This window comes from Mastomys coucha, unplaced genomic scaffold, assembly GCF_008632895.1.
Source record: "Mastomys coucha isolate ucsf_1 unplaced genomic scaffold, UCSF_Mcou_1 pScaffold18, whole genome shotgun sequence".
Taxonomy (NCBI): domain Eukaryota; kingdom Metazoa; phylum Chordata; class Mammalia; order Rodentia; family Muridae; genus Mastomys; species Mastomys coucha.
Genome location: NW_022196900.1, coordinates 40549643 through 40562714, shown reverse-complemented (window position 1 = coordinate 40562714; position 13072 = coordinate 40549643). Strand labels below are relative to the sequence as shown.

The 13072-nt window shown below is 37.9% G+C and overlaps 1 long non-coding RNA gene across 1 annotated transcript; it reads left to right on the top strand.

Annotated features, from left to right (window-relative positions):
* The first annotated feature begins 8730 nt into the window (after positions 1 to 8730).
* On the top strand, positions 8731 to 12632 carry LOC116095378. The gene is made up of 2 exons (XR_004120580.1): positions 8731 to 8777; positions 12515 to 12632. It is a non-coding gene; the product is annotated as an uncharacterized LOC116095378 (long non-coding RNA).
* The last annotated feature ends 440 nt before the right edge of the window (positions 12633 to 13072 follow it).

Here is a 13072-nt window from a genome sequence, read left to right as displayed (position 1 = left end):
CACAAAAGAACACATGGTATGCAGTCTTTGATAAGTTGATATTAGCCCAGAAAATCAGAAAGAAGGAGTGATTTAAGAAAAGGTAAAGGAAGAATTGTGTTTACAAGAAACAAGGGAGTAAGAAAGGGAATAATGGGAAGGGGTTAGTGAACAAACTTGCTAAAGTGAGAGGGAAGTGTGAGCCCTGGTGTTCTGCGGTGTGGCATAGTAGGACTATCTATAGTTAGCAATTATGCAGTGTATATCCTGTGAACAGGTCAGATGGGAGGATTATAATTTATGTAATATTAATTTATTTGTGTTTGTGTATATGTACATGTATGTACATGCCAAAGCTAGAGGTCAATATCAGTTCTCTGTTCTACTGATCTCCATAGTATATTTTCATCTCTTTTTACATTAAAAAATTTACTTAAAGTGAGATTATATCATTTTCTCTCTCCACAGTTCCCCTGATTTCTTCTCAAATTCATGAACTCTTTTTCTTTTATTGTTGTTATCACACACATATTCATATACTTAAATATATAAATACAATCTGCTTTATCCATTTACTGTTGTTAAAATAAACAACTAGTGAGCTTATCCCTTGAAAAAACTTATTTACCTTTTTTGCAGTTATCAGTTGCTTATCGTTCTCTATCTTGGTGTTGTGTCCAGTGAGATTTCCCCTGTCAACAACGTTATCTCTATTGGTGTTTCATTTGTTCAGGGTTTCTTTAAGCAGTTATATTATTGAAGTATCATGAGTATAGTTTTCCTATTATTTTTAGGTGCTACAATATCACATCAGACTTCCTGGTCCTCTGGCTTTTATAATTTTTCCTCCTCTTTTATGATCTTCTCTGCCTGGGATTAGTTATGTCATGAGCCAGAGGTGAGCCTGCTGACAATATATATAATATATGTGTTTTATGTATATAACATATATAATATATTTAAGTATACATAATATATTAATATATGTTAATAATTATATAATATATACTGTACATATAAATGTGTATATGTTATGTACATAAAACATATATAAAATATAATATATATAATATATATTATAATTTTCAACTACCTTCTACATACCTATCTTACATCCACAGATAAGTGTAGCTTCTACCCATCACTACAGAAACCTCTTTGTGTGGCAGTTACAGAGCACCACAGAAACCCACAACTAGTCATAATTCCAAAAAACCAAAAACAACAAACAAACAAATAAACAAAGCAAAATAAAAAAACTAACAATAGCATGAATACCTTGAATTGATGAACTTCCAATACAAGCACTGAAACAAAAGGTCAGGGAAAATCACAGAAAAAGTGTGTGTGTGTGTGTGGGGGGGGGGAAGATTGTAATAGCTAGAGGATAAAAACAACCTGGTGCATTGTGGAGTCATCTGTATATAACAAGGAATTGAATTCACAAAGTCATAACAATATAGTCACCAAAACTTGATCTGCCCAAATGACAATAGCAGTTGACATCCCACCGTGGATGGGAGAGATGTTAAAAAGCCCTTTCCTTAGGTGAGGAGCTATAGGCACTTAATGGTATGCCATGTTACTGCAGCACTATTCAAGCTCCAGTGGCCATCATGAACAGATAAAGAAATGTAACGCATAGAATGACTCCTCTTATTAGCATCTACATGAATGTATCTGGAGATGAAGATGCTGAAGAATATCGACCAGCCACTGGAAGACAGACACATGATGCCAATTATGGGTAGAATTTAACACACTTGACCTCATAACAGAGTTCCAAACAGTGATCCCTGAGGCAAGAAGGGGGGGGGGGCTTTGTATAAAGCTGTGCCTAAATCTCTCAGAGAAGACATTCTCTCGTCCAGCCCCTCAGTACTCATTCAGAACCAAACCAGATTCCACCCCAGACCAGGCTCGGCCATCCCCTTCCTGCCTGGCATGTAGGGAAACCACAGACCCAATGGACCATTGTCCCAGCTCCCCAGCAGCTTCTAGTTCCAGTGCCTGCATTGTTTTGGGGACATCAGGGCTTTCTCATCAAGGGATCACAGGGAAGTTACCCAACCCTGCCACTGGGGGTTTTTCACTTAGTGACAAATTTACATTGAGACTCCTCTTCCCACATTCTGTGCACAGCCACTTTTGCATAATGGCATCTTTACCAACTAAATAGCAATGTACTAGGCCTGAAGTAAAAATGTGAAAGGTCTTACTGATTTTTAATATTTTGGTTATTTAGCATGCTGTGGGAACATTTTAAAGCTTGTTTGTTTAATATATAATAATATATTCAAGATGATAAAATCTGGCAGCTTCTTTATGTTTACAAAAATATTCATCTTAATTTATCCATATATCTGGTCAGTTATTATAGCTTTTGAAATAAAACTAAAGAAAAATTTAACGGAAAAGTAGTACATTAAACAAATATTTTCATAAGAACAATTACAAAACATAACAAAATACAAAGGGTCAAGTGGTGGTGGCACAGACTGTTAATTCAAACACTTGAAACACACACACAGGCAGATCTCTGGTTTGAAGCTAGCCTGGTCTACATAGTAAGTTACAAGACATCCAAGGCTGCACAGAGAAACCCAGTCTGGAAAAACAAAACAAAACCAACATGAGAGAGAGAGAGAGAGAGAGAGAGAGAGAGAGAGAGAGAGAGAGAGAGAGAGAGAGAGAGAGAGAGAGAGAGAGAGACAGAAAGAGAGAGAAATGATATAGACAATCCACCATCCCCCCAAAACATAGACTCTAGAGATCACTGGAGACTTGTTTACATGACATAATTGTATTCATTTAAAAAGCATTAGTCAAAGGCTCATCACTTTCTTGCTTAACTAATTTCAAAAATCAAATCTTTCACCTCCCTTTTATGCCCCTATAACAAATTCTTTTTTATTATTGTCACATTTATCAATTAGTTTCTAGCTTACCACATCCTATGCTTCCAAACTGTTTTGGATACCTAAGAGCCCTTCTTGCCTCTCTGGCTTGTGCTGTCTCTTGTTTTATCATCTGTTATCTTTAACATGTCCTAAGGAGCTGCTACCTGGTACTGTGGTTCTACCACAGCTCCTAATGCTCCCACAGCAGCAGCACTCACATGCTATTTTCTGTCTACCACAGACATCTCATCCTCTTTGTTTGCATGATTCTTTTCGACTAGCAATGTTTCTCAGCAATTCTATGATATTTCATTTTATTGATGTTTTCCTTTCTTTTCTTATGGGTATGGTAAACATGTAGCAACGGAATGATTCAATTTGACCATGGAAATAGCTAAGTGGTTCAGGTTGGCTTTGAACATGCAATTTTCCTGCCTCAAACTTTTGAGCAGTTATAATAGGCAAGCACTACCAAACCTTGTTTGGGAAGACCCATTCTTAAACTGCACACTCCTCCAAACAAGAATTATATTTAGTAATTGCCTCTTTATAAGATTCTGATTAAACATCATCTACATCCTCATTGCTATGCATGGATTATTGTTATTAGTAACTCACATTTCTGTCTCATCAGGCTGAAATCAGCCATGGTATGTGGATTCCTCTAAATGCAATCTCTGGATAGTTTCAAAAGCATAGTGAATTCTTGTAAAATGTTGAAGTCAAAACCATCCAAGTCTGTAAAAGATGGCTTCACCAATGAAATGTCTCATAGACCCCTACATTATGGGACTAATTACTAAGGCCATATAGTATCATGCTATAGTATTATCCTCTGAGTGTGTATGTGTTCAGTGTTACAGCTTTCTTTTATAAAATTTTTTTATTTTTGTTTTATTCGAGACAGGGATTCTCTGTATAGCTCGGTTGTCCTGGAACTCACTCTGTAGACTAGGCTGGCCTTGAACTCAGAAACCTGCCTGCCTCTGCCTCCCACTTGCTTGGATTAAAGACATGTGCCACCACAACCCGGCAGTGTTAAAGCTTTTAAAAGAAAATAGTACCATCTATTTCCCCCTCTCTCTGGTTACATTTAACTGAGGCTCAACTGTGATTCATATTCACAGGGGAGTCCATGTTTGAATCTCTTTTTGATGGAGTTCATTGTGCAAAGAAGTGTAAGTTGAAATCCTGGATTGGTCAGTTGTATCACTTACACAACTCTTTTGATCTCTGTGAACATTGGCATTCTCAGCAGTCAAAGGATATAATATAATTTAAAACATAGATATATTACCAATTTAAATGAGTCATGCTCATAAATGTTCATTCTTCCTATGCAATGTATTGAATTCAAAATCCTGTGGCTAGTTATTTGCCTAGTTAGTTGTTGATTGTTATCCTTGCTATTGGGCATTGTTAACTAAATTGCAAACAGATTTCTGTGTCAGTGTTTTGCAAATCTTATTAGGAATAAGTAATAGATCTTCCTTGAGGGGTTCCATAATTATTATTATTGTTATCTAAAGACATAGTACATTGCAGTGTTTTCATTCAGTTGTTCCTTCATTAACATAGCTTAGTAACTTCACAGGTTCATCTTTGATATTCATCCAAGATTTAGATGACTAGAGTTAATATCGATGTCAAGGAAACAAAAGGAAAGTCCAGCTGCTACTAAGGCAAAAGCTCTCTGAAGAGAAACAACTCTCAGAAGTTAGAGGAAATACTAACCAAAACATCTTTAAAGGCCAGTATTTGTAACTGTGCAGAATCAATAGGTATTTGAGAAGAGATGGAAAAGTTTGCAATTTTGTGACATGATTGAAAATGGTTGCTGCCAAAACACATTTCCATGGTCTATAAAGTTTTCTCTTCAGTATTGAAATCATGATGGTTGAGGAAAAGAAATAAAAAACAATTAAAACAAACAAAGTGGTTTAATTAAGGAATAAATGCATGTTTCAAAGGTCAAAACTTACATTGTTCTTGTATATTTATATACTCTGAGAAGATACTAATGACGCTTTTGTGTATTGCTGCCTAAAATTACGTGGGTTTTTAATTTGAGGCTATATCTGTTCCATCCCTAAAATATTCTTAGTACATGGTAGACATTCAGTGCAGCGTGTCTAACAATTATTTGTGTGTTTCAGAACAAACTTTGTTCTCATTTTCTTTTAAGTCAAGACTTAAATCAGCCAGGAGCAACTCTGGAAAATTCATGAGTTGGTGTGAATAGTGTCATTCTCCTGAAGGTTTCTAGATACAGTATTTTATCACAGCCCATCCCGTATCACTCCCTGCCTCTTCTAGGCCAAGCCAGCCTTTGCTACAGAAAACAGTGTTTTGTTAGGTGTTAAGACATCTGGCTCCCATCAGTTTCTTCCTATGCCACACTCTGCTCTCTCCTGGGATCCAATGAAGCTAAGTGCCTGGTGCCCTAGAATCCTTTTGCCTTATTCCTCTGGTAGGGATAATTGCTTGGGGATAAAGGTGGAAAGAGCATGTAATTTCTCACCATTGCTTGAAAATTAGATGCCAACAGCAAACCGGAATGTTGTGAAACAATTTTATTTGAAAGCAATGATCTCATTTACCTGTTATATGTTGAAAAGATGCTATAACAAAGACAAAACATTTTACTGCTCGAATGTTTATGGTTTTTCAAGTCTAACTAAAAAAAAAAAAAAAACCTAAAGAGACACAGTTTTTCTACATGAATTTGTTCTATCGGACAGTAAAGGGTTATTTGCTTTCCCTGTTTTTATGGCTACATTGTATGCTGCACTTTATTTAGCTACCTTAACAGGAGGAGTATGGCTGAAATGTTGCATTGAGCCTTTGCTCCAGAAATAAATCTAATGCTGTTTTAGGAGTCATTAAAACAGCCTCACCAGACCTCAAGCTTGAAACCTTTTGACCTACAATGATGTCATTGTTGGACTACATTATTGGTCTTCCTAATCATCAGCAACCTAGGTAGCAAAATATCCTAGGGATAGGGTGAGCTACTGACTTACCAATAGCTGCTGGAAAACATGGTTGATGATCAGGAGACGGAGCAGTGTTTTTCAGGCTCTATTAATAGATGAGTGCACAAATTTCACTTAACTAGCACTGCTTGCATAGCTCTTTATATTGCTAATTTCATCTTGGCACATTAACGTGATAAGCCTCAAGTTTCTTCTTTAAAAATGTGCTCCCCATCTGCTTCTGCTGTATTTTTATACAGAAATTGCTTCTAAAAGCATAGGAATCCTTTTCCTGTTTGAAGAAGGTTCACTTAGAAAGAGTGGAAAACTGATGCACTCATGTGAATCCTTGAGTTGAAACATCCAAGTTTAGGGTGTGAAGTACTTAAATGCCACTGGAATGGTAAGCTCACTGTCTCAGCCAGCCTCCATAGTAGGTTCACTGAACCCCAGTGCAAATGTAAATAGTCACATACGCGTATTAGCCTTGGAGGGGATTCTATTTCAAGAATGAAAGCCTCATTATACCACAATCCCTTGCTGCACTGTGCTGAGGTCACAAAGGGGCATTTGTTTGACGCCTGCAGGGTATTTTTATTTCTGACACCAGATGGCGCTCATACATTTTAAATTTTGCTTTGATCGGTCTTGTTTTAAATTTTAGCCACTTTTCAGAAAGATTTTGCTTAAAGATTAAAGGTCACATATGTGTTCTTTCATGTGAAATCTAACAGAAAACTTTCATCTATTCATTAAGAGGCTTCACCCCTTTTCATAGGCGCAAACATCCACTAGATAGTACTGTTGGTGATTATTGATTATTGCAGGAATGACTGAGGAAAGCCCACAATCGCCTGTCTAATCACGTAGAAATTCAATTCGTTTAAAAAATCGCTCTAATGTTAAAAAGCAATTTTAGTCCGGATTTCATCGTTCTGTTTTATACTCTCGAGGGGCGGGGCATCATAAGTAACTAAGAATTACATTTATCCATCATGACAGAAAATTCACTGTGTGCAAATGAATTCTCCATGGAGCCTCAGAGACACCTGAGTTGTTCCTCTTACAATATCGCTTGTTCTGCTTCATTCTTGCATTCCAAGATCAGTCTCTTTATTCCATTTAAACCATCAAACGGATAATGGCATAAAATTAGACTCTGATTACAAGAGCAGCAGTCTGGGCTGCTTTGCCCAACCCCCTCCCTCTTCCTGTGAACAGAAGATCTTACTTGTGTGAGAGAGGGCTGTTGTGAGTGTTTTCTTTCCTGTGACTTTATTTGTACTGACATTTTTGCTTGCTGGCCTTGAACGTAGTTATAAGAAGTTTTATTTTTTTTTCTGAGACTTTTAGTTTATTAATGACCTTTGAGATGTTACTGCATTTTACAAGACCATCCATTGTCCCCATTGCCTTGTGTATCTCTGAAAAACTGACATTTTTTAAAATTGGGAATATCCTTTGCTGACTTTAAATATTTTTTTTTTTTTTTTTACCATTTATCTCTGTCCTTTGGTAGAAAGCTATGCGGGAAAAATGCAAAATTACTGAATGTAATTTACAGAAAAGAGGCAATGATTATATCCTTTATAATTAAGTTGACGAGAAGAGTGAAGAGGGTTTTAAAAACCCTATCTTTCTCCAATGCTAATATGCAAATTGCTCCTTTCAGTGTAATGAGCACCTTATCTAGTTCAAGATATTTCATTTTGAAACTAACATTTTTCCCTCTTAATAGTCCAGAGGGTTATTGACCAAAATGCATTGATTGACTTTGTTATGCTAATAGTAGCACAAAGAATGCCATAATGGGCTTAGCACCCCAAGCTCCTGCAGAATTTTGATCCTGTCCTTTCCAGAGGAATCTATACACTCTTTGGAAATAATCCTACATAAGCCACCCAAAAATGTTTTCTTTGTAAGGGTTTCTTTCTTGGCAGCTCTCCTCTGATTCATTTCAGCAGAATTAAGCTTGAAATTTTCAAAAGGCTTGTTGAAAAATTATCAAGATTAGAGAAACATGAGAAAGGAGAGGGAGCTTGGAGCATTGTTTACAAGTGTCAAAACAAGAGGTCTTTACTGAGGTCAGCCATCCTCCCACCCCCCAGTCATTCATGGAGCTGAAAGTCAGCAGAGGTTTTCCACATGCCTGGGGCTTGTTATGTGGCTCTGTGTGATAAAGTGTGATAGAATAAAGAAAATATCTAATAAAAAATAGTACGATGGAAGACTCTGTAGCCCTTTGTCATGATTTGAATATTCTTGGCCCAGGGAATGGCACTATTGGGAGGTGTGGCCTTGTTGGATTAGGTGTATCACTGTAAGTGTGGGCTTTAAGCCGCTCACCTTAGCTGCTGGAAAGTCAGTATTCTTCAGTTGAAGAAGCAGAACCCTCAGCTCCTCTTGCACCATGCCTGCCTGGATGCTGCCATGTTCCTGCCTTGATGATAGTGGACTGAACCTCTGAACCTGAAAGCCAGCCCCAATTTAAATGTCCTTGTAAGAGTTGCCTTGATCATGGTGTTTATTCACAGCAGTAAAACTCATAACTAAGACTGTTGTGTTAGAATCGTGGTTCTAGTCTGGACACACTGGGCCAGTACAGTTCCACGTGGGGTTTATCATAGTGAAAGGGGGAAAAGTTGGCAATGAAGATAACGAGAAAGAGAGAGAGAGAGGTCAGAGGGGTCTGCCTTTTATTTGGGTTGTGACATAGCTGCTTGCAGGTAAAGGTGGGAGGTGAGCCAAGTGGATTCCGGGAATATATGGCAGTAGCCATGGCAACAGATGTACTTGTCTCTGTCTCCTATGTGTGATGTCACTGGGTTCGGAGACCAATCTATCAACAAAGACTGAAGTTAAAACCCTACCTAAAACACACTTCCTGACCGACATGAAATCAGCTGCAGATGACTAGTAGCTGGTCAGTGGATTTCTTCTGCATCTTTATGGACATCTAGACTAACACTGAGGGAGTCCATGTCTTCTGCCCCTAAGGCTCTTCTCTATTTGAAACAGGCATGAATTATATGATGACTACTTCATTCAAAATCGTCCAGTATCGTTTTAGTTTTTTTTCCCAGTGTTTCCATATAGATAGATCATTTCCTCTCAGACCAACTGACTCTTCTTTCTGCCTCTCCCATCCCATGCATTTATCTGGGTTGAGCTAGAGTACTTGAGAACTGTAAGGATCACACTTAAGTCCTGTGGAGGCTTGTTGCCCCAGCATAGGGCTAGAGGGGTAAGGAGGGAGGGAAGGAGAAGGTGGGTATGGGAGCAACCTCTTAGAGGCAAAGGGGAGGAGGAGGGAGGATGGAGGTTTGCAGAAGAAAGACCAGGAAGGGGGGTCACTTGAAATGTAAATAAATAAAATAAACAATTAGTTAAAAAAGAGTTAGAAGTAATTCTCTCAAGCTCCCTTTCTTCTCTTAATGTCAATCTTAATACATTTTTGACATTTTTTTTCTTTTCTCTAAATCCTGCACACACATTGGGTGTTTCAGATAGTATTTTCCCACATAGCTGCATGGCTCACACTATTCACCATATTGCTCAACTTTTAGCTCCTTCTTAAATCATAGTCTCAGTACCCCATTTAAACATATTGCTCTGCCATGGTCACATTGTGTATTACCTTTATTATGATTGTTTTACATTTTCCAGTTCCTAATGTCCTATTTATTTGCATTTTGTAGGAATTATTGTATATAGTGTGAATGTGTGTGTCAATGTGGAAATATGGATCAAAATTCACAATAGTAGCTTGTGGTGGTGCTTGCTTGTAATTCCAGCCAATCAGGAGCAGGGATATCTGAATTTGAAGCCAGTCTGGAGTATATGGCATGTGTGATGGGGTCCAACTATGGATCTGCATCTACCCTTCATGATCTTCAGTGAAACCGCTATCTTAGACAATCTTTAATCTTAGCTTGTGTGCATAAAGTTTATTCATGGTGAACTAATGCTACATATGAACTTTGGAATGTGGGAAGGAGTTTTCAGGGTAAAGGAAAACCATTGGCTAGACTTTAAAGTACTGTGAATGCCTCATTTGTATGGAGAGGCATTTCAGGGATGCCAGATAGTTGCTGGGTAGGTTATTATCAGAAAAGAAGGAAGATGAAATTTTAGGTCTGTCAAAGATAACACAACTTTCTCCAGGTAGAGAGTGTGAGTGATTGGGATCCCCAGTCAAGGTTAAAGAAGGGGAAGCTCTGTTGGTACAGTGAATTCTCCATTTTGTGTCAAGCTCAGAGATGCTATCTTGTCATGGAAAACTGTAGCCTTAATTAGCATGTTTCCCCACAGGGCTATAGCTATTTCCAAGCATCTTTTATTTAAAGAAAAAATGAAAATAAAAAACAAAAAAAGAAGTTAATGGAAGAAATTCACAAATATCTAATAGAAATCCAAAGAAACAACATTTCCTTATTTATAAAGCAATAGTATTCCTTCTTTATGAATTTTCACTTAAAACTTCATTCATCATTACTATATGCATGTATGTATGGAGAATGACATGTGCCACAGCTCATGAGTAGAAGTCAGAGGATAATGTCACAGTCAACTCTTACTTTCTACCTTTATGTGATTTCTGGGGCTCAGACTCATATCCTTAGGCTTCATAGCCAGCACTTATACCCACCAAGTAATTTCACTGACCTTCATTTTGAACATTGAAAAAGATATTGTCCTGACACCTATCTTGTATTTGCATTTAAGTCCTATAATCACTATACCCAAAATCTTTTTTCAAGATAATCTTTAAAAATACTTCACTCTCATGTAAAAATAAGTGATGCAAACTGAAAATAACTGTAGTGATAACCAAGAACTCTTTGAGTGTAAATTGCTCTAACTATGAAGCACTCACATTCACTTGTGTTCAATGGAGATTAAAAGAAGTGCTAGCTGACAGGAGCTTGATATAGCTGTTTTCTGGGAGACTTTGCCAGAGCCTGACAAATACAGAGTTAGAGAAATGACTGAAGGAGCTGAAGGAGTGTGCAACCTCATAGGTAGAACAACAGTATCAACCAACGAGATTCCCCCCCCCCCGAGCTCCCAGGGACTAAACCACAAACCAAAGAGTACACATGGAGTGACCCATAGCTCTAGCAGCATATGTAGCAGAGGATGGCCTTGTTGTGCATCAATTGGAGAGAGGCCATTGGTCCTGTGAGGGCTCTATGCCCCAGTGTAGGGGAATGCCAAGACAGGGAGGCAGAAGTCAGCGGGTGGGTAGGTGGGGGAACATCCTCATAGAAACATGGGGAGGGATGGGGGATAGGGGTTTTGTGGAGGGAAACGTGGGAAATGGGATAACATTTGAAATGTAAATAAAGATAATATCCAATAAAAGAAAAGAAATAAATAAAAGGAGTGGGGATAGTAAAGCTTTATGATGAGATGGAAAGAGAGAGGGGGGAGGAAGAGGGGGAAGAGCAGAATGGATAAAGTATAGGGTAGGGGAAAGAAGAGAAGAGAAAGGGATGGGAGCAGAAGGAATATGGAAAGAAGTGAGAAAGAAGAGAGATGAAGGGAGAGGAGAGGAGAGGAGAGGAGGGGAAGGGAGAGGAGAGGAGTGAAAGAAGTATTTTGTTCTTACCTGTCCCTCAACTATACTCTGTTTGACAACTGTGGGCTTAAGAAAGCCCCAGGTGCCCTTTGACTTGACTAAACTTTAAGTATACTTCTTGACCTGGTTCCTGATCTCCCTTTCCTTGGAACAGATACTCAAAATCTTGAAGCTTCAAAGTCTTTCTTTTGTTTTCCATACACAAACCTCTTGCAACCAGAGTTTTTTTCAACTATGCTGGCGCCTCTGTCCTCCTGGGTCTCAATAGGATTTTTACTTCTATAGCACTGATTGTCTAACCACATTGACCTATCTCCACTCTGAAGTTTTCTAGATTTTTCTGTTAGCTTTCCAATGCTTAGAATTCTCCCTGCCTTCAAGTAATGCATATCTTTGAATAATCCTTACTAATTTCTAAGCATCCAATGTAATTGTCTCTAATAGAACGTACAATTTAAAGGCAGATTGAATAGAATCAAATATTCAAGAATCGAGCAGGTGATAAGTTGGTACAGAGAATATTTAGCTATCTTTCATTGGCTTTGAGTGGATGAATTAGAAAACAGAGCAAAAAATCGGGAAAGTATCTGGTAATTTCTGACCATTAGCTATATTATTTAGTTTGGTCATCAGGACTCTTTGGCTCTGAGTTCTGCTGTCATTTACTTGTGGCCACTGTCTATATGATCAGTATCTCATAGAGATGATGTTCTTTACTAGGGTGAAAGATCCTGTCATGAAAATGTGAGGAAAAGAAATTTCCTGCATTTGGAATCCACTAAGCTATTTGTTTCACACAGAGGAAAATCTCAGATGAGAGGAGAAAAGTATATTAAGGACCTGCTTGAAAAAAATGAGAAGAACTGAGCTGTTTAAGAGCACTTTTGAGGAAAGACAGGTTGCTTACCTTTTTAGCTTTTCACAAAATATTGGTTGAAATAGGAACACTTTACAGAAGTTTATCATTTTCAACCAAGAGCAGCCATGTTTCCAGTGGGATGGAAAGACAACAAATTTTGCAGAATTGTTTGTACCATGCATTCCAGTAGGAATCTCAGTAGGTATTCTTTTCTTCACAGCTGGCTCTGGTGTAGAAGAAGCCAATGAACAATTGTACCCAGTACTGCAGTCCTATAAACATGGAGCTTATGGTACAAGAAGACACCTAATTTTAGTAAATAAAGGTATTAGTCATCACATGGATGTAGAGTGTAAGAGGTAAACAAGTAGCTTATGGTTCTGACATTGTCATGAACTACTTAACTTTAAGTAGTTTAAAGTTTTATAGGCACATAAGTTTTGTTCATTTGAAAACCTGAACAAATACAAAAAGTCAATTGTCCTCCTTCCTCAGCTAAAAGTTGAGAGACTCTGAGAAGTGAACCATCATTTCCAAAGTCATACCAAAGAAATTATTCCATTCAACTCAAGCTTGGTGAATCTGTGAACTTGTTCTGGCTTCCTGCAGACGCATGGGTGTACAGTTGCTTATAGAAACATGGGCCAAATGTTATGGAAAGTTACACCATGAAGAATGTCTGTCTCTTGAAAACAAGAGCTATGTGTGGCTTTCTTAGAAAGAGAAAAATCCATTGATCTGCATACATGTGCCAGTTGGAAAAGCCCATCTTACTTTT